The sequence below is a fragment of the Lactuca serriola genome, chromosome 8 (genome assembly GCF_051521515.1).
Source record: "Lactuca serriola cultivar US96UC23 chromosome 8, Lser_US96UC23_V15, whole genome shotgun sequence".
NCBI lineage: Eukaryota > Viridiplantae > Streptophyta > Magnoliopsida > Asterales > Asteraceae > Lactuca > Lactuca serriola.
In genome coordinates this window covers 246,195,331-246,218,559 of record NC_136415.1, presented here as the reverse complement: position 1 = coordinate 246,218,559, position 23,229 = coordinate 246,195,331, and positions in this window count along the sequence as shown.

Below are 23,229 nucleotides of genomic sequence, written 5' to 3'. Positions count from 1 at the left end.
ACCTTTGATTGTTATATTGTAATAACAATCAATTCCTTGCTTTTATTGGGTTCAGAAAGCTTAGTGCCTCAAGTGTTGCACCTCTAATGTAGTCACAATCACCACTAAGCAACAAGATGAAGAAGATAAGAGAGGAGGCTGCCAAAATCATCCAGAAACCCTAATCCCAGAGTTCACCACGTTTTTTGTGCCTAAGGGCTCCTTATATACTTTGGCAATTAGGGTTATCTAACAAGGAAACCCTAATTTGACTGCTTAAGCGCTAAGCAGCCCATGGACTCCTTCTTTAGAAGCCTTAGACAATTTCTAATGGGCTTCCCCATAGAATTTGTCCACTCCACACAAATAGCCACACAAAACTCTTATCTCATGTGAGAAGAGAGTCAGGTAGCTCATGATTAGAATAAATATGAAAGCCTAATTGGGAAGACAAGGTTTGTATGTACCAAGTCAGTAAGGCTATTATTCAGAATCAGGTGAGGCTTTGGACACAAACAGCAGCATGCTTCTAGGGACACTTTAACTAATGAAGGAATTTCCACACAAATAGCCACACAAAAAATATGAGATAAAAAAAATATCGTACAAATAAAAATAAAAAAAAATGTTTTTGGAGTTTTTGATTTTAAAGAGAAAAAAAATAAATAAATAAAATAATAAAATAAATAAAAAAAATGAGACACACAAAAAAAATTTGGAACCGAACCCGAGCGTTCGGTCTATTTCGGCTAAAAAGAAATTTGGAACCGAACCCGAGCGTTCGGTCTATTTCGGTTGCAAAAAAAATAAGTTTGAAAAAGAAAAGAACTTTGAAAATAAGAGAGATGAATTTGAGAAAATGATACAAAAGGTTTACAACCAAAGAAACGACCTTTGAGTGATAAGCGAAGATCAGATAATAAGACCGAACCCGAGCGTTCGGTTCATTTCGGCACACATGTGAACCGAACCCGAACGTTCGGTTTATTTCGCTTCCGACTTTTAATTTTGAGAAGTAGTTTTTGGTACTGACTCTGATTCCATCATACCTAGCCCTTGTAGAATTTTATTGAAAGATGCTTTAGGAAGAGCTTTGGTGAAGATGTCAGCCAGTTGATCAGTGGTTCGACCAAAGTGAATTTCGACGTTCCCTTCTTCCACATGATCCTTAATAAAGTGATACCTCAGTGCCATATGCTTTGTCTTGGAATGTTGCACTGGGTTATGACAGATCCTAATTGCACTTTCTTAATCGCAATATAGTGGGATCTTTTTCATATTGAGTCCATAGTCCCGGAGCTGGCTTTGGATCCAAATCACTTGAGATGTACAGGAGGTAGCTACGATGTACTCTGCTTTGGCTGTAGACAGAGAAACACATGTCTGTTTCTTTGATTGCTAGCTAACTAACTTTCCGTCTAGGAACTGGCAGCCTCTAGTGGTGCTTTTCCTGTCTAAACCACATCCTCCAAGGTCTGCATCTGAGTAGGCTTGAACGAAGAAACATGAGTTTGATGGATACAATAGACCGAGGGAGGTAGTTCGTTTCAGATACCGGAGTATGTTTTTCACTGCAAGCATATGTGGTTCACGAGGATTCGCTTGAAACCTAGCACAGTAACACACAGAAAACATTATATCAGGCCTGCTAGCAGTGAGGTACCCATTCATCTGGCGGTATAACATAATATCGACTGCCGGTTTTTCCAAGGATGGTGTGAGCTTGGTGTCGAACGCCATTGGAACTTTAATCTTTGGGTCTCCCATCATGCCGAATTTAGCAAGAAGAGTCTTGGTGTAAGCTTCCTGGTTGATAAAGATGCCTTCGGGTCCCTGTCTAATATTTAAACCAAGGAAGAAGTTAATCGGACCCATTAAGCTCATTTCAAATTTAGTCTCCATCAGCTTTCTGAATTCAGCTGTTAAGCTAGGATTCGTTGAACCAAAGATGATATCATTGACATAGATTTGAACTATCATAAGGTGGTTACCTTCCTTCTTACGAAAGAAGGTTGGGCCAATCGAACCTTGTTTGAATTTTGACATCTTTAAGAATTTAGTTAGCATTTCATACCATGCCCTAGGTGCTTGTTTCAGACCATAAACTGCTTTGTCCAGAATATAACAGTGATTTGGGTACTTTTCATTGACAAAACCAGGAGGTTGATCCACGTAAACCATTTTTCAAGTTCTCCATTCAGAAAGGCGCATTTCACGTCCATTTGGTAGACCTTGAAGTTCTTGTGTGCAGCATAGGCCAGAAATATTCGAACAGATTCCAGCCTCGCTACCGGAGCAAAAGTTTCCTCATAATCAATTCCTTCTTCCTGGCAGTATCCTTTCACCACGAGACGAGCTTTGTTTCGAATCACATTGCCTTCCTTGTTCATTTTATTTCTGAATACCCATTTGAGACCAACAACTGAGGCATCTTTAGGAGTTGGAATGAGGCGCCATACCTTGTTTCTTTCGAACTCGTTGAGTTCATCTTGCATAGCTTGAACCCAGTCAGAATGATCAAGAGCAGTATTTACTGTCTTCGATTCAACTTTTGATACGAAAGAATTATACATGCAGAACTCTACTTTGGAGAATAGAGATGTTTGCTTTGCCTTCAGTTGAGATCAAGTGAGGACCTTTTTAGAGACATTACCCACTATCTGAGATACAAGATGATCTCTGGTCCATTTGACAAGAGGATGGTAATTTGGATCATAGGATGGATCCAATTCAGCATTGACCATCTCTTCCAATTCAGATTGACTATCGTCATCGTAGAACATATCGGAGTTCTCCCCCTCGACTGATGAGCTCTCAAGTGTAGCTGGACTTTCTGGTGCTACAGGACTTTCAGGTGTTGTCGAGCTTTCGGGTGTTGTTGAGCTTTCAGTTGTAGCTGGAATAGAATTCTCTTCCTCAAGTTGTGAGCTCGGTTGGTTTGAAGAAAGTGGATTCTCCCCCTCAACTGAAGCGCCTTGATGTGGAGGTTCGTTTGGAACTGGTTCTCCTTCACCCATTCGTTTGGCGGCATCTTCGACAATTTGCTTCAGATGGTCGACTTTGTTGTCTGCTTCCTTGGCTTCCGAGAGAGTAGCTTTCTCAGGTTCATCGAATAATTCCACAAACTGATCGAACAGATTAGCAATCGAGGCCGTGACTTGACCTGTTTGAGAGAAAATCTCTCCAATTGCTTCTTCAGTAGCCTTTAGCTTTTTGACGTAGTTATCATAGAAAGTCACATAATATGTTTCTTCGATTTTTTTGGAACGTTTATTTAAAACCCGGTATGCTTTTGAAGTAAGAGAGTATCCCAGAAAAATTCCTTCATCAGCTTTAACGTCAAACTTGTTACGATGTTCTTTGGAGTTGAAGATGAAGCATCGTGAGCCGAACACATGGAAGAATTTTACGTTCGGCTTCCTGTTATTGATGATCTCATAAGGAGTAAGAGAGAAACGTTTGTTGAGATAAGACCTATTCTGCTTAAAACATGTTGCAGCAATAGCATCAGCCCAGAAATATAAAGGAAGTGAAGCGAAACTTAGCATCGTTCGGGCCGCCTCACACAAGGATCGGTTTCGTCTTTCGACAATTCCGTTCTGTTGAGGCGTGTAGGGGGCTGAGAAGTTGTGACTGGTTCCTTTTTCTGCCAAAAAGTCTTCAAATTCTTTGTTCTTGAACTCCAGTCCATTGTCGCTCCTGATGTTGCGAACGACTTTTCTCAGGTGCACTTCAACCTGCTTGATGAACATCTTTAGCTTAGGAGTAGCCTCAGATTTGTGCTTCAGAAAGAACACCCATGTAAAACGTGAGAAATCATCAACAATAACAAGAAGATACTTGCTACTGCCAATGCTTTCGATTGATGATGGACCACACAAGTCAATGTGAAGCAACTCAAGTGGTTCAACAACTTTTGTGTTTATAATGGATGGGTGACTTTGACGACTTTGCTTCCCCATTTCACACGCAGCACACAAATGTTCTCGATCAAACTTGAGCAATGGAAGACCCCGAACATGACCTCCGGTGACAAGCTTGTTGATGTCTTTGAAGTTGAGATGTGAGAGCCTTCGGTGCCACAACCAGCTTTCGTCAGAATGAGCTTTGGATAAAAGACATATAGTTGGATTTCCTTTGATTGGTTTGAGATTGAGAGGAAACATTTCGCCTTTGCGTTCTGATTTGAGAATCACCCTTTTTGATTTCTTCTCTATGATTTCTGAACCTTCATCGTCAAATGAAACCTTGAGACCGGTACCTCCTACCAGTTGAGATACACTGATGAGATTATGTTGTAGCCCTTCAACGTACGCCACCTTTCATATTGTGAAGTCTCCATTGGTTATCATCCCATAACCCTTTATCGTTCCATAAGAATTGTTGCCGAACTTGACATTCCCACCATTCTGAAGAGATCGAAACTCCCTTAGCTCTTCCTTCCTCCCTATCATGTGACGTGAGCAGCCACTGTCAATGTACGATTCTTCGTCGAACTGCTCGTCACTAATAACCTGCAAAAATTAAGCAGATTTAGGAACCCAAAGTTTCTTGGGTCCACGTGAGCCTTTCACAGGAACAGGAATAGTAAGAGAAACATCAACAAGATATGTTCTTTTTATTAATTTTGTTTCATCTTTTCTCTTAATAGTGAAAACTTTGATTTTGTTAGGGTTAGTTACAGACGTTTTGATTTCAGATTTAGGTGGTTAGGCATTAGTCTGCTTTCGGTTTTCCTGGACTGAGGAAATCTTCGATTTTCCTTTCAAGTTCGTTGAAGAATTTGAATTTTGTGCATGAACGGAATTGGGTTTAGAAGAGAATTAAGAATGAGAAGAATTAGAATGGGAATTTCTTCTGACTTGTGGTTCGAAATGACCCTTTTGTTTATGGTCATTGGAGGAACCGAACCTGGACGTTCGGTAGCTGTTGCTTTCGGGACCGAACTTGTCCTTTCGGTTGTTGTTGCTTTCTGAACCGAACCTGTCCTTTCGGTTGTTGTTGCTCTCTTAACCGAAAGTCTTTTTCTCTGGCTTTGAAATTTTATCATGATAGGAGAAATGGGCGTTTTGAGATCGCCAAAACTGCTTTCGCTCTGAGAGATTCTTTTTGTATCTCAGATTCCTCTGCTGCTTTTGATCTTTTACTTGTTTCGGCTGTCTGTGGATGTTAGCCTTTTGTTTCAGCTTCTTGTCAGCCGGTTCACTTTTCACAGATGATGTTTCGCTTGTGGAAGTGACTTCTTCTATAGGTATTTCTTTTGTGCCACTTGTGTTTGGCATGTCAAAGTTGTCAGGCTTATTCAACGGCTCTGGTACATATCTTCCTTTTGTTTTCCAGGACGTTCGCTCTGACAAACCAACTGTTTCGTCAGCATTATCTATAGGAGCTGACTAGAAGAACTCATCACAGCCATCTGCGTTATCTTCGTTCACTATGGCAGTGAGTTCGGCTGTTTGATGCTCGGTTACTCCTGTGACCTTATACACCTGATTTGGTGTTGTTCTCACCTTTTGGTACACAACAACCTTTTCTTCAAGAATCGGGGACTTATTTTGGGACAAACGAGCGAACTCCACAGAATTTTCAGAAATTAGATTTTTGTGGTTTTCGGGTTTGCTCTTGACAAACTCAGAACAGTTGACTACATCCTCTACAGAAATTTCACTCATATCATCGTCCTCATTAAGTTCAGATGCGTTTTCAACATCAATTTTGTTTTCTGAACTTAAATTAGCACTCAATGAGTCGAAGTTTTGTATGGTTTCGGTCCTTAGTTTCAGCTTATCGTTTTCATCCAAGAGATTTTTCAGCATGCCCTTATGGTCTTTGGACTTTATAAAAGATTCTATTTTGTCCAGACCATACATATAAGTTGGATTCACATCATCAGATGAAACAACACTTTCACAGTTGTATGCTTCAGCATCGATTTCATCCTCCTTAAACTCAAGGAAGGGTAAAATCATGCGATGTATTTTCTGCCCTATTACACAATTCAGATGCAGTTGAGTAATGTTAGCATAAAGTCTTTTAGCAATCAAACAAAAAACATTTCTTTGTTTTAAAAGTTTCAAATTGTCTCTTTGTAAATAAATGTTTTCATCTTTAGACTTAATCAGCTTCGACTCCTTCTGCTCAATCCACATCCTTCGCTCCTCACTCTTGGATGACACCCTGCTTATTTCGTCAGTTAGGTTAGAATTGGTGACCCGTGTTTAAGTTAAACAACTATCCAGATTTGAGATTCTTGAATTTAAGTTATTTAATTCCTTTTCATATGATTTCTGTGGAACTTTGAACGAGATAAAAAGAGATTGTACCTTCTTGATCAATTCATCAAGCTCATTGATCTGCACACTGAGAGGTTTTGTTGTGAAGCATAAGTCCTCTCGCTCCTTGGTGTCCTCATTTCCACCATATGTATTGTATCTTCTCATGTGAGATATGTCAGTCACCATCAGACACTTTCCACTGCTTTCACCACCTCTTGCCACATTCTCCTTTCCATGTGAAGGCTTTCTCACCTCATCATCTTCTGAGTCGTTCGACCACACCTGTACGCCACCGAACTCGTCATCCTCTGCCGAACCCTGTACAATAAGAGCATTCATAGAAGGATTAGTAGCAACTTTCTTCCTCTTGATCTCTTCCAGCTTTTTCATCAAGACAGCCTCTTCATCTTTCTCCTCATCTTTCTCTGCCATTTTCTTCAGAACACAATCTTTGGCATAATGATTCTTTCCTCCACAGTAGTAGCAGTTGACACCAGAATCTCCTTCAACCTTCGCCTCTTTCTTTGGTTCCTCAGTCTTCGGCTCCTCCCTTACTTTTTCTGAACTGTAGCTTCCCTGCCAATTTCGATTCTTATTGGTAGGAACCCTCTTCTTGATGAACCTTTTTGGATTGGACACCATCATAGCATAATCTTCTGAAGTAAGATCGTAGTCCTCCAGGTTCAGATCTTCATCTTCTACTACATTCTTGCTTTTGGACAGGAGAGCCAAGACCCCAAGTTTGAGACCACACTCTTCTCTTGCATCACAATCTTTTCTTGGGATTTTAGAATTCCCACCAGTTTCGCCAGCGAATATGACTTGAACTGCTCGTGAGCTTTAACTGTAGACACAACAGCTCTCCATTCGGATCTTAAGCCATTCAAAAAGGTGACTTTCTGTTCAATCAACTTCCTTTCGATATCATGTTTGATCATCTTGCTAAGAAGATGATTGAAGCGATCAAATGTCTGAGTGACAAACTCATCGGAATTCTGCTTAAATTCTCCAAACTCAGACAAAAGCAAGGTCTGAATAGAGTGCTCCAAATCTTCATCCGTGGAATACAACTCTCGTAGCTGATCCCAGATTTCTTTAGCGGTACTGCAGGAACTCACCAACCTAAACGTGTCAGACTGAAGAGCGAATCGGATCAGTCTCAATGCTTTGATGTTGCACTGAAACTTCTCGTTTTCATCTTGAGTCACGTCTTTTACATCTTTTAACAGATCATTATATTCTTTTTGAGTTTTAATGATCTTGGATGTTCCTGAGTGAGCAAATGGTCTGGACACAATAGCTTCCCATATAAGATACCCATTATCTTCAGATCCGATGACATAGTCTTCAAAATGATGCGCCCAAACTTCGTAATCCTGGGTGTAAAGAATAGGAATCTTTGTTGTTGATCCAATATTGTTTGAGATGTTGATAGGATTAGATTGAGACTCGTCCATTCTTGATCGATTTACCTGTTTGAAAGATCAGACTTGTAATATGTAATATTGGGGCAAAACGAATAAATACTAAGATACGTCAATTATGGAGTGACAGCTCAATAAATATCAGTTAATGCGGAACAAACCCTAATCACTTCTTTCACAGAAGAGATGTGTATGTATTACACAGCCTCCTGCTCTGATACCAATTGATGAGTTTATAAAACTCTTGATCGATTAGATCTTATAACTGGCGATACAAGAAAGTAATAACAGTAAGATAAAAACACAAGAATGGAATTGAATCAGTCGAATGATTAAACCAATCCTCAGCAGAGCTCGATGAAGAACTTCCGCTATAGAGGATTCTAGGGTTACAAAAGATAAGAACTTGAACGCTAAAAAATCTCTATCAAATCTTCTCTAATCTTCCGTTAAAGAATGCATGCAAGCATCTATATATAATAAACCGTACAAAAACAACTCACGGATGGACAGGCCCATACCGGAGACAAAACTAGACTAGCTAACAAGCCTAAAGACGCAACACTAACTGGACTTAACACTAAGAAACAAGATGAAGAAGAGAAGAGAGGAGGCTACCAAAATCGTCAAGACACCCTAATCCCAGAGTTCACCACGTTTTTGGTGCCTAAGGGCTCCTTATATACGTAGGCAATTAGGGTTATCTAACAAGGAACCCTAATTTGACTGCTTAAGCCCTAAGCAGCCCATGGACTCCTTCTTTAGAAGCCTTGCACGATTTCTAATGGGTTTCCCCATAGAATTTGTCCACTCCACCTTCTATGGAGTCCATAAGCCCATCTATCTAATTATCTTATAATTACACAATATGTCCCTTAAGTTTAATTAATCTCTTTTAGCCACAAAATTAATTATCAATTAATTCTTAACTAATATTAATTAAACAATATGATTTCTCCTTTAATATATTATTCTTATAATATATTAATAAATCAAAATTAAACCTTTCTCTCCTTAATTCATCCCACATATTGCTATGGTGAAGGCAACCCAAAATGACCATGCTCATAATCGGGTCAAGTACATACCAAAATAGTTATGGACTTAGACACTAATCCAACAACTCAAACAATCATCGAATTTATAAAGAAAACTGAGACGAGCCTAAAGAACAAAGTTTGGAAAATCAAAAGTGATAATGGTTCCGTGTTTAAAAACAATATGCTTAATTCGTTTTTAACCGAAAAAAAGGAATTTCGCATAATTTCTTATCACCATATACACCACAACAAAATGGTGTGGTTGAAAGAAAGAATAGGTCTCTTTGCGAAGTAGCAAGAACAATGTTTACATATGCGAATCTTCCTTAATATCTATGGGCAGAAGTTGTTTCGAGAGCATGTTTTACTCAGAATCGATCTTTTATTGATCTTTGTTTCAATATAAATCCATATGACATCATAAATAACCGAAAACGAAATGTTAAATTCTTTCATGTGCTTGGTTGCAGGTGTTTTAAGACACTCTTTCGAAATTTCAAGCTAAGGCTGATGAAGAAATTTTCTTGAGATATTCAAATAACTTGGTTGCATACAGAGTCTTAAATAAATGAACACGAAAAGTTGAATAGACGTTTAACCTCACTTTTCACGATTACTATGTGAACCATTTTGAAAAACAATTAGAACAAAAACCAATTCTTAATGAATCCAATGATGAGACTGAAAATTATAATTCATCTGATTTTGATTGTGATTTAATTTTTGGTGTTTTAGGTAGGGCTGCTGATGCTGAAGTAAATGTTGTAGATAATCGCATTCCTGAATGTTCGAAGCATTCTGATGATTCCACAATCACATTATCTATAGCTTCTAATGGTGAAAGTATGCTAGATGTACAAGTGGAGGGGGAGCACTTAAATATATCTTCAAATGTTAAGGGGAGCATCCTTTCGAGGGGGAGAATAGTAGAGTAAATGAAAGTTTCGAGGGGGAGCATCAAAATGATAATTATGTCAAAGAGGGAATAATGATACTGATACAATTAATCTTGACCAGAATGATGAATTTCACGAAATTAATGATAATATTTTTTGTTGCTGGTTCTGAAAATGAAGAAATATACGAAGATGCACCTTTGGACTTTGATCCAACATTTCCACCACTAGAAAAATAAAAAAAAAACAAGTCATTGGGAATCCACAAGATGGAGTTTTAACAAAAGCTCAAATTCGTGCAAAGAATGAGGTACTGAATGCTTATCATGAATTTTGCATGTTTAATGTTTTCATTTCAAAAATACAACCAAAGACAGTTAAGGTGGCAATGTAACACTCGGATTGGGTTGTAGCAATGCAATCTGAACTGGCTGAGTTCGAAAGAAACAAGGTTTGGAGGTTAATTCTTAAACCTGAAAATGTTTCGATTGTCAGATTAAAATGGATTTTCAAAAACAAAACCGACAAGGATGGAAATATTGTTCGAAATAAAGCAAGATAAGTTGTTAAAGGATATTCGAAAGAAGAAGGTATCGATTATGAAGAAACCTTGGCCCCTGTCGCAAGACTGGAGGATGTTCGAATACTTTTGGCTTATGCAGCTCACACAGATTTTGATGTCTATCAAATGGATGTGAAGTGTGCATTCCTCAATGGTGAACTTGAAGAAACTGTTTATGTTGAACAACCTTCGGGTTTCATAGATGAAAAATATCCTAATCAAGTTTATATCTTAGATAAAGCAGTATATAGGTGAAAACAAGCACCAAGAGCCTAGTATGCAACTCTTACCAATTTCTTACAATAATCAAAATTTAAACAAGGATCAGTTGACCCCACATTATTTCGAAAGAAAGTTGGGAATCATCTAATGCTTGTTCAAATTTATCTCGATGATATTATTTTTGGCTCTACTGACCCTGCATTGTCTAGTAAATTTGAATGTTTGATGAAAAGCCAATTCAAAATGAGCCTGATGGGAAAAATCAATAATTTTCTTGGTTTAAACATTCATCAAAGCAGAGAAGGAATTTTCATCAATCAAGAAAAATATACCAGGAATTTGCTTGAAAATTTTGGAATGAAAAATAGCATGAAATTAGGATTACCAATGGCGGTTGGAAATCCAAGAGAACCATACTTGACTACAGTAAATACAAGAGAACCACACTTGACTACAGTATGATAGGTTCATTACTTTATCATACAATAATTCAACGTGATATCATGTTTTTTGTATGTAATTGTTCTAGGTATCAAGCAAATCCAAGAGAACCACACTTGACTACAGTAAAAAATATATTTCATTATCTCAAGGAAACAATTTTGTTAGGATTGTGGTATCGTTCAAAATCATGATTTTTCATTCAAGCATTTACAGATGCGGATCTGGTAGGATGTACTCTTGACAGAAAAAGTATAAGTGGGGGATGTGAATTCTTAGAAGGGAAGCTTGTAAGTTGGTAATTGAAAAAGCAAACTTGTGTGCAATTTCAACTGCTGAAGTTGAGTATGTTGCAACTCCCACTTGCACTTCGCAAATCATATCGATCCAGAGTCAATTACATGACTATGCAATTAATATGAAAAAGATTTCATTGTATTGTGATTCACAAAGTGGTATACGCATTTTTTAGAATCCAATACAACATCCAAAAACCAAACATATTGCACTTCGTTATCATTTCATTAAAGATCATGTGGAAGATGGCAATATTGAAGTACATTTTGTAAAAACATCTAATCAACTTGTTGATATTTTTACGAAAGCATTGGGAGAAAAATCATGTGTTAGAATTTTGACAGGATTTGGATTGGTCGAATGGGGTTATGTTCGTAAGAATGATTCGAAAGAATAGAGAAACTAGACAACTGTCAAAGTCAAAGGTTACTATTCATAGTCAACGCTTCAATACGCTTCATTTTCGACATTTGTGAAAGAAAAGATTTGATAGTTTGGTACATTTTTTTAGTTTTCATTTAATCTTTAATTTTGAAAATTTGGAAAAACCGAAAATATTTTTGTCAGTGTGTATTCTTTTTGAAAAATCAAAATACAAAAAAGATTTTCTTTTGTTATTTTTTTTAATTTTCAAAAAACTCAAAAACACAAAAGTATTTTCTTTCTTTTCAAATACATAAAAGACCAAATAGATATTTTTAAGGATTTTTGTTATTTTGTATTTTAATTTTCTTTCAAGTGTGCAGAAATCAAGAATATCTTACAAGGATCATGCTAGCATTTCTAGGGCAAGTTATACTTTGGAAACTTTGTACTAGTTAAGGTGTCCATAGAAGCATGCTGCAGCATGTCGGCTCAAGCCTCCATTGACTCAATGTGTGATTTCGAAAGCCTCAATGAAATATTTCAATACGAAAATTTCTTCCCAATCAGGCTTGCATTCACATTAGTCTACTGAGCTATCTAGCTCTTCTCAAATGAGTTAATAATTTTCTGTTTGGTCCAAACATAACAGAGGTACAAGTGAATTCATGAAACAACCTTTTTCATCTCAAAATTCTTAACGCATTTCACACAAAATAAAATATGACCAAGAGTTCTTTGATAAAACCAATCAAGATTTAGACATATCAAAACTCTGTGTTTATGATCTAAAATCATGAGGTCATGATGAAAGTGAAACCTAATTTTCTAAACTTTTAAGGAAGTGATGGGGAACTATGTTCTAGATTTTCAAGAAACATTTGTTTCAGTACCAAATTTTCGATGTTCCAAATCATATTCTTTCGTTATGAGTGGTCTTGATCAAATTTTCAAAGCCCACGACATTTGTTACACAACAAGTTCTAGCTGGACATTATTTTTCTTTGAATATGCTTTCCGTGTGAGTATCAATTCTTTCAATTGTCACTTTCAAATTAATCCAAAGCATACTTGTCACCGACTACACTGGTGACACAAGTAATTTATGTTACAATTACTCACCTTATGTTTAGGATGATATGTAACGAAATCTTTAGCCACCCACGAAGCCTTGAAAAACAGGCCCTTTGATACTTCTTTATAAGTATTCGATTGTAATTCATGGGAAACTGCATAAGCAGTTGGTCATCTCTCATGATGATTAATGAAGCAAACTTTGCTCGTGGTTTAACTGTTTTTGTGTCGGAATTTTATTTTTCGACATCACAGTTTCCATTTTTTGTTAGTTCGCTTCTTATCTAATTCTATTGGCACACAACACTCACGAAATCCTTGAGGTTCTGAGTAATACCAACTCAGGCTGATGATTTCGAAAGTCTGGCATATGACTTTGCTTTTCATCCTAAAAGTGAAAGAGCCTTACTTCCATATTGAAGGCTAATGACGGTTACTATTATATTGAGGGTATAAAATAGGCTGTTTGACAAGATACTTTGTATTCCTTTCGGGTTTCAAGGAGATGTGATGGTTGCTTTTACATGCGTGGATAGTTTATCGACGATAGGGTGCGATTTTCAAGGAGCCACGTCGGATCTCGTTTAATGCTAACACCGCTTCGTATTCAAATTCAAGAGATACATATAAAAGGAAACTCTTATATCCTTTTATAATTACGCATTCAAAAACTCAGACGATCAAAATCCCTAATTCTCTGTTCTTCAAAATTACTCTCAAGTTTTCAACAATGGTTGCTACTTAAAATACCACTACTGAAGAAGTTGTATCACAACTGATTAATAAGATTCGAAACACGAACTATCAGGTTGAAGGAGATGTCTCACTGTATCCTGAAGAACTCAAGATGCTGATTGTTTCTCTTCAACATTCATGTCTTGCTACGATGATGTTTAATGCATTTGAAGTTCCGATGTCATGGTAATCAATGGCTGGTTCTACTGCTTCTTTCAGCAAAGCCACTAATGTAATGACATTCAATATAGTGAATGAAATGAAAATTCGACTCACGAAGAAGATGTTTACTCAAATCATGGCTATTCCAAATTCTTCTCCATTCTTTCAACCTACCAGTGTTCAGGTTATATTCAACTTTAATGAAATGGTTCATCAGCCACCACTTGTCCAGATAAGTACCTTTAAGAAGTCTGTACTTCCTTGCTTATGGAATTTATTGTTCGGAATATACCTTCATTGCTTAACTTCACGAAGTGTAGGGCTTGACAAGAGAAGAATGGAAGTTTAAGCAATGGTAGCATGGTTGTACTATGATCTCAATGTTGATTATGCCCCTCAGATTTGGAAAGAGTTTATAAAGAGCCTGGAAAACACGAATGTGGTAAAAGGAATTTCGTGTGCACGTTACTGGAGTTTGATTCTTCAGTCCGTATATCAGAAAGAATGTATTCCAATTCCTACATATGAAGCTAATGATGAATTCATGAAGTATCATTTCCAAAGACTGTTGAAGATGATTCCGAAGTATTCCCAAATGTTGCTCGAAATCCTAATGGGATGCTGAAGAAAATTGATCCAACAAATTCAATATTGGTGGAATACTTGAAACATGTTAATCCTTCAGTAGAAACTGGAATATTGCTGAAAATAAGTGGTGAAGGATCATCCAAGAAAGATAAGAAATCATAGAATGGAGCTGATGATGTGCTCATGAAAGCCCCAAGAAACAAGTTAAGAAAAGTCTCCTAAGAATATTCCAACTGAAACTGAGAAGCCTGAGGAGAAGGTTATTGTTGAATCTTCGAAGGAAGTGAATTCTTCGAAATCTAGTTTCTTAAAGAGGTTAAGGAAATTATCTCAAAAGAAACGAACTTCATCCGAAGATCAATCTCCTTCCATTCGTAAAGCTCAAATTCATAGGGATAGAGTGCAAGTTCATGAGAATCTTCCACCAGTTTCACCATCCTCAAAGAACCGACGAGGTGAGGATATGGAGAAACATATTACCAAGAAGAGAAAGACTCGAAAGCTGGTGGTTTGTGAAAAGTCATCAGACTGTGAGATTATCCCAAAAACACCTTTAAGTTCAAATTCCCCAAAACCCTAACAACCACTAATCCTCACACCAGTTTCATTGCCAACCACAACAGTTCCACACGAAATTGTTGTAATCGAATCAATTTCTGAGGAGGTTCCAATTTCTAACATTTTTGCAAACGTATCTGATACGGTTACATATGTTTCAGTTTCTGTTGATCAACCATCTCAAGGTATTCCTACAATACTTTTTCTAAACCACTGTCAAGTACTCTTCTTTGTTTACTAGCCTTTATTATTCCTACACACCCAATCTCATCTTCACGAACATTCACTCAAATTCTCAATCAACCATTTACTTCTCTATTTTCTTCCCAATCAACTGATCCTCCAAAATCCGTTGATGATACTAACGATGATGATGGAGGATTTGGAGGAACTCTTGATCAACCTCAGTTTGATCCAGAAGAAGAAGATATTCCTGATCACATGCTGATGTTCGAAAAACAATTCTAAATTTTGAACAAAACGCTTAACTCAATCATTCAATCCCAAGAAAATGCAGGGACAAGCAGTTTTGTGTCGAGTATTGAAGTGGATTTTATGCTAAAAGCACATGAAGCTCGATTGTTCAGTAAATTCTCAAATTTGCTTAGTGCTTCTGAATCTCGAATCCTTGAGAAGGTGGATAATAATGATAACAATACTGAGCTCAGGATCCAATCTCAGTACTCTACTTTTTATATCGAAGTCAAAGATTTCAAAATAGTTGTGAAAGAACGCCATGTTTAGTTTGTTCAAGATGTGAAAAAGGTGAGGGAGGATGTTAATTTGAAAATTCAAGAACTTCGTGAAGACATGCAAAAAGAGATTGCTACTGCACAATAAGACTATGCATCTCTTAATCAAAAGATAGTTAATATTGCATATGTGGTCACGAAGTTTGTCAAACTGTATGAAGCCTTGAGTCCTCAAATTACTCAACTATCTTTTAATGATAGTAAAAGCTTCCTGGAGATCACCAATTTGTTAAATATGTTGAAAACATTAATCTCTAAGCCAGGCTCATCTCCTCTGATTACACCAGAATTCTTATCTCAAAAGTTTCGTCTGTTTAAGACAATTCTTCATAAACAACTGCCACCATTGTCCCGAATTCTCAATCTTTTACCAACAAATTCCCCTCCTGCTGTTACAGGGGTGCAAGGGGGAGAAAAGAAAATTCATGTGGTTGAAAAGATGAAGAAGATTGAGAAGACTGTAACTATTGATGAGTTAACGAAAGTTGTATATACTCAAGTCCCAACACCTATAGTTTCAAAGGTGAATACAACAGAAGCCATCAAGACAACAACAATACCTATTCTGAAAGGAAATGTTATTTGTTCTTCCACTAAAGAAGGAAGTTCAAGTTCCTCTAAAACAAAACCTTCGGAAGATGATGGAAAAGGGAAGGGGATTTTGGTTGAAAAATCAAAAGAAGAACTGAACGCTGAAGTTGTAGCTGAAATGGATAAACAAAGGAAGATACAAATCATATTAAGACTTCATGAAAATGATCCACATGGTATGGATAAGGGAGATCCAAAGAAGGTTTACAGCTATGAGACTATTTGTCACACCTCAAAACCGGAACGACAGAAACGTTCTGGGGTGGAGGACGCCATTTCAAGTATCACAACGTATGCAGTATAGTAATCAAAGTACAACAATCATTGCATTAATAGTAATAATTTTACATAGGTTACATTTAGCAACAACATCAAAAGTAAAATACAGAGAATAACATATAATGCAAATCGGTACAAGGCTTCCTTCGCGAAAGCTCCCAAAGTGTACCTGTCTACCGATGACCTGAGAATACAAGTTATTTCGAAAGCGAGTATCAGCATTTTTAAATGCTGGTGAGTTCATAAGTATTTAATGACATTGGTATAAATACATGTTTTACTTCAAAATAATCTCACGCAATGATGGTGATTTGAGTTTACAAAGTATTAGAATCCCTTCCAGAAAATCCTATATTTTCTAATAAAAGTAGTCTTGTACCAAGACCCAATTGTTTTATGTTTAAACCAAGGAGTATCTCTATTAAAAAGCAGTCTTCTACCAAGACCCATATGTTTTATGTTTAAGAAACATTTTCCCTTAAAGGTACTATCATTATCAAAATATGATTTATACTTTAAAGAATATGTGAGAAAATCACAATCACAAGTAATAGGGAAAATGATATTTTTACCTCAGCAGTAACGCTGCTGGCTAAAAGTAAATAAAACATAGACTTCGGGTAGTATTGAATGAACAACACACCTAGAAAAGTCTAAAGGTAAACAAAACATAGTCTCCAGGTGGTATTGAATGAACAACACGCCTAGCAAAGTCTAAAGGTAAACAAAACATAGACTCCAGGCGGGACGCCTCATAATGTCTAAAAAGGGTAAATAAATACAGACTCCAGGTGGTATTGAATGAACAACATGCCTAGCAAAGTCTAAAAGGATCAAGTACAGACCCAAGGTGGTGTTGAATGAACAACACGCCTCGGAGGGTCTAAAAGAATAAAATACAGACTCCAGGATGGTATGAAAGAACAACACGCCTCGGAGAGTCTAAAGTAGCCTTTAATCCTATGTGGGTTGGTTTAAAGATTTATAATGTGACCTAGTATATATAACTAGGAAAATAGGTTATGATGGTTTCGTATATAGAAAACTACCGTGATAATACTTATTACCTTAAGGCCATGAATTATAAGGTAAACGTAAAGATACTTGTAACCATATTGATTGACAATCGAATACTTGATGACCTGTTGGCGTCGGAATGAATGTGACATTTGTCACCCCTTGGTTTGGTCGGTCCGGATTGTAGCTAGCAGTCAGGATGTGGGAGTGTCTGGCCCGTATAGATCTATACACACAATGCCCGCTCTCCCACCAGGAGACTTTGGTTACCAACTTGACAGCGGTGGAATCCGTGTCATGAGGATGTATCTCGTGTTTCGAATTCTATAACCTTTCTCTTTAGTTAAAAGTATAGTGTTTAGAATATAGATATAACTAGGTTCCCCTTCATGAAAGTTATGGTTGGTTTCTAAACTATACCTATTATAGTTTACTTGAAAAGTTATCTAGATGCCTTTGCTACCCAAAGGATGATGATATGGCTAATAGAACTTTTATGACTACATATGTATACATGATACATAACTAATATTTAAATGACCTTCAGACGGATAACCGATTACCCTAAAGCCACATCCAAACAAGGAAAAAGAGTTAAAGCGAGTTAGCCTTCCTAAGTCCTTCAAACATTTCTTATATAACTATACATATATAGGCATGCATTTTACAATATAAAAGCATAAAAGAATTTTTGGTAACACCTTTGGAAAATCTAACAATAAGGATTTATGACTTGATGTCAGTTTATAAAAACAAGATTTGAAAACCTTTAGCTGGATAAAGCAGTTTAACATGAAAAAATCTATTTGCTATACAGTTATTATTCACATGTGATTGATATAATAACCCTATAGTTCAAATTGTATTCCCCCCCCCCCATAAAAGCATTTAAAATCATTTTAAAGGTTAATTCAGGTGTATGAACTCACCTGACGTGGGTGATTCGGATGAAAAGATGGTACAGGATGCTAGGTGTCAAGTGAGGACTTGACCACACACGCAAATCCTATTTAACATGTAATGATACATTTAAGTATCTAATTAGTCATTTAATAACTAATTATGCAAGTAAGGGCATCCTAATGCATGAAAACACTTTGCTACAACTGCTAGGAGTACCAAGAGTTGCATATAAAGAGAGAATAGCCTCACATTGGAGTTTACTCCTCAAATGGTGGCCCTTAGGGGTGTTTACGGTTTTTGGACCACTTCCCCTATGAATTTACGGCCGTAAACTCATGGAAGTGGTGCCATTGGGTGTTCAAAGGTCCTAAACCACTCAAGGAATTATGCTAGACTCGAATAAAGGGCTTAGGAAGTGATTGGGGCTCGAAATGACCTCCCTTTGGTGTTTACGGTCCTTGGACCACTCCTTGGGAGTTTACGGTCGTAAACACATGGTTTTACGGCCGTAAACTCATGTTTGCCCATTTCTTTCGTGTTTTGGTGGTTCTATCTTATGCGTGCAAGGTTCTAGTCAATTATACAAGCATTAGAAGGTGTTAAGGGCACTTAAACACCCTTTGAAGGTGTTTACGGTTTTGGGAAGTCTCCCCAAACCGTAAACACATATGAACATGGGGGTTTTGATGATTTTCGAGTGTAAACAAGTTCATATTAAGCACACATGCAGCTAGGGCAAGTGTACTTACGATCTAGGAGCTTAAATGATCGATTTTGGCCAAGAACACTAGTGTATGTTCTTGGTGTTCTTGGTGTTCTTGATGAACACTTGAAGATCTAAGAAAAGAGAAGATTTCCATGGATGAAATCGAGTATAAACACTAGATAAGGTGTTATATGAACGAATCTAGGAAGAAAACACTTACATTTTGGCTGATTTGACGGAAAAGTGATATAATACTTGAGAGAGAATCTTGGGTGTTCTTGGGCTAGGATGTGAAAAATGAGCGAAAAATGACTAAGTGTCATATTTATACTCTTTGGGGTTTATGGCCGTAAACTCGATGTTTACGTCCGTAAACTCCAAACTTTTGGAGTTTCGCGACTTATGTGATATATGGCAAACTCTAAAGTATACTTCCTTATTTTTGTTTGCTTGACGAATATAAAATAAAATATTCGAGCAGGCTTAAATCTGGCCAAAAATGTTTTGAGATGAATTTGGCAAATTTTTTATGTGCTTGATTGCGGAGTTTATAAAAATGAAAATTTTGGGTTGTCACAGTATTGAAGCAAGAGTTGCTTTCAGTCACATGTATGCATTTGAGAAAAAGCCAAAGAAAAGCTATTCTATCACTAACACTGATATGTGTCAAGTTGATTTTACAGTGAATGAAATAATGTTTCTCATGGCTCAGTACAACATAATTGAGAAGTTCGATAACGTAGATTATTATATTCATATGAAACTTAGGTTTCATGCTGTTGTTGGGAAATAACAAGAAGAAATATGGTCATTGGTGAAGATCAAGAAGGTAATCAGCATAACGCAAGATGTATTGTTCGAGAATATGATACAAAATTTTCGGTATCATGTTGTAAGGGCAAACAATCAAGTGTGATTATTCAATTGTTGATTTTCCAGTAATGAACTTAAATGATCTGATTCAAGTTGCATTAATTTTGAAAGACATTAAGGCTTTGCAAGTTCAAGGGACTGATAAAGATGTTTGAGGCTTGGTCTTGCACATATCAAAATCTTCATAGACAATTAGTATGGTTGTCTAGCATTGACTGATGTGGAATTAGCATCAGTAATGGGAAATGAAGTGAATGTTGCAATGGAAGCTACAAAGATCCAAGCTGAACTGAAGAAATATGATGATGGGGAGATATGTTTAAAACCTTTTGGATTGGTCTTTGCAGGAAAAGACAATAATGGCAAAGCTAGGAGGTTTTTGTTTCAAGCATGCGAAGTGGAAAGATATACTACATCCCAATATACGAAGTTCATTGTTCGTATGAATAATTGCTTGAAGACTAATCAGGGGGATAGATAGGTCGAAGTCTGTGTATTTGAAGACATGGTACTCAGAGATACGAATAATTATGCATTTTGTTGCGCAGATTCTCACAAATTGAGAAGTTCAACATGATTACAAAGAGGAAGATTATAGAGTCAAAATATCTTGTAATATGTCGAAGTCTGTGTATTTGTTAGTTTCATATGTTTTCTATGTATTTGCTAAGGTATCTTTTGTTTTGAAGCTGAATGTCTAGCCTTACTATTTTTTGTACTTTCAGTCTATTATAAATAAGAGCTGAACATAGAGTTGATGGCAGAGTTTTTCCAACACTTTTTACTATCATTTTTATACTCATGTTCATTGAAAGTAATATGAGCTAAACCAGATCTTATTTACTTCTTGTGTTCATATTACATTGTTTTACTCTGATTTGATTTATATACTCGATTAAACACTTCTACGGGATCCAAATTTCGAATTTCGATGATTTTACTACAAATTTTCCAACAACCAGGTTAGAAAAGTCAAAAACCAAAAAAAGCGGATTTTCACAAAAGTCAAGCCCAAGAATGATATTTTTGAAAAAAATGGGTTAAAAATGTTATCTTTACCAAAAAATAGCCATAAATACAAGTTTTGAACAAGACTGCCTATCATATTTGAAATAATCTCGGACCAGCCTATGAAGGTGACCAATTCACATTGGTTTAATGTCATCGGAAATAATGAGAAAAATTGTGAACAAAGTAGAAAAAATTTCCAAACTTCCAGAGTTTACGGATCCAAATTTCGACTTACGATGATTTTATTACAAATTTTCCAACAACTGGGTCAGAAAAGTCAAAAAACCAGAAAAATGCGTATTTTCACAAAAATCAAGCCCAAAAATGATATTTTTGACAAAAACGTGTTAAAAATGTTATCTTTACCAAAAAAATAGCCATAAATATTAGTTTTGAACAAAATGGGGACTAAGTGTTTTTTTTACTAAAATTGGGCCTTAATTGAAAATATTGTGGCTTATTGGGCCAAGAACGTCATTTTTACAAAAAGTGGGCTTTTTATATCAATTTAGTAAAAAATCAAGCCAAAACTAGCAATATAGTAACAAACAGGCTAATTAGGTCATTTTCATATTTATTGGGCCTAAATACTATTTATATGTTTATTGGGCCTTATTGACCCATTAACATGCGCAATGGACCTTGGATACTATTTGCGTGCTATTTGGGCCTTAGTTGTCCTTTTACATATATTTTGGGCCGATGTTATACAATCTCATTCCTATCGGGCCTTGGAATGACTTACATGTTTAGCGATGCCTTAGTGGTTCACATACATGGTTCATTTGGCCTGGGAATAAGTTTTATATGTGTTTCTTCTTTTTCGGCGTAAACATTGATTAAGGATCTAGTGAGACATGTCGACAGACACCTTTGAGTGTATGATCGTAACCTGTAGTTATAACCAGAGTTTCCTGGAGGGAGACTAGGAGTTTGTGTACAAATATATACGAGGTGACACCCTATGCCTTAGCTGTTCGCTATAGATAGACTAGGCCAGTCTAGGGCGACAAACCTTACCTAAATCAAAACCGGCACATGAAAACGCCAAGACAGGCGAATTAGTCATTATCAAGCATGGTTGTAACAACTCACATAGAGGAATTAACATTATAAATTTACGGGAAACCATTATATGTTCTTTTTGGATAAAACGTGAAACCATTCTATGTTCTTTTTGGATAAAACGGGAAATCATTCCATGTTCTTTTTGGATAAAATGAGAAACCATTCTATTTTCTTTTTGGATAAAACAGGAAACCATTCTATGTTCGTTTTCGATGAAACGGGAAACCATTCTATGTTCTTTTTTGGATAAAACAATAACCTATATGTGCTGGTAATAAACCTCAGGGGTTGAGATTCCAACATTCTCTTATGCAGACAACATCGGGTTGTATGGGATCATTCTCTTTCTATTTACGCAAACATTAACACACATGCATTCATATAAGATCGGTAACAAATATTTCAAAACATTTCTTCTTAGAAAATATCGGATTTTCTGGGAATATTCGCTTCACTTAAATAAGCAAACGATAATCTAGGACAGGCATGCAAATGTTCACAGTTTTAGTTGAAGCTTTACAAAACAAATTGTATTCTTAGGGATCCAGTAACAGGTAATAAGCTCGACTATGAGATCAAGTGTTGTGACTTCAAGAAACTTTACTTTCTTACTTTTGTGTAACTGATGAACAAGTTCAATATGTAAACTATGTATAACTTGGATATATTCGACCATCGATTAAATGATCCTGCTCCCAATCCACAACCAAACAAGGAACATCAAATGAAGCTAGAACACATATTCTAAGTCTATATAACTTTAATTATATATAGCTACATTATACACTTAATATTTATAGATTTACCGACAATGGTTCTTTTGCTTTCACATAATTGTTATTAGTATATAGTACCTAAAATACTCCTATAGTATTCTAAATTTGTGTTTTGCTCTAAAGTTTCTTTTGTACATGTAGTTGGTAAGTTTTAGACATGTTGCAACACTACCATCACTCCCAAACACATGTTGGTCGTATCTTAAACCAATATAGTTGATTGGGCTATATTCATCCGAGATATGATTACATAACTGCCTAGGTTTGACTGTAATGTCCGACATCCAAATACTTTTAAGTTTTTATCACTATGAAAGTGTTCTTGTATTATGAGTATTAGTATACTTTTTGTAAAAATACTTTTAATTTTTAAAAGTATACTTGTAGTAATAGTTTTCAGCCCCAATGTATTTATTGTTTGTATATGTTTCATGAATTGATATACTGAGTTCACTATACACAATGTTCTGATACCAATCTGTCACACCCCCAAATGAGATGGCAGAAACGTTTGGGGGCAGATGACTTCATTTATAGTATCACAACACATGAATCATAGTACTCAGAGTACAAACAACTATTGTATTTAAAAAGTATAAATATTTACATGTGTTCAATCATTGTATATTGACACCAA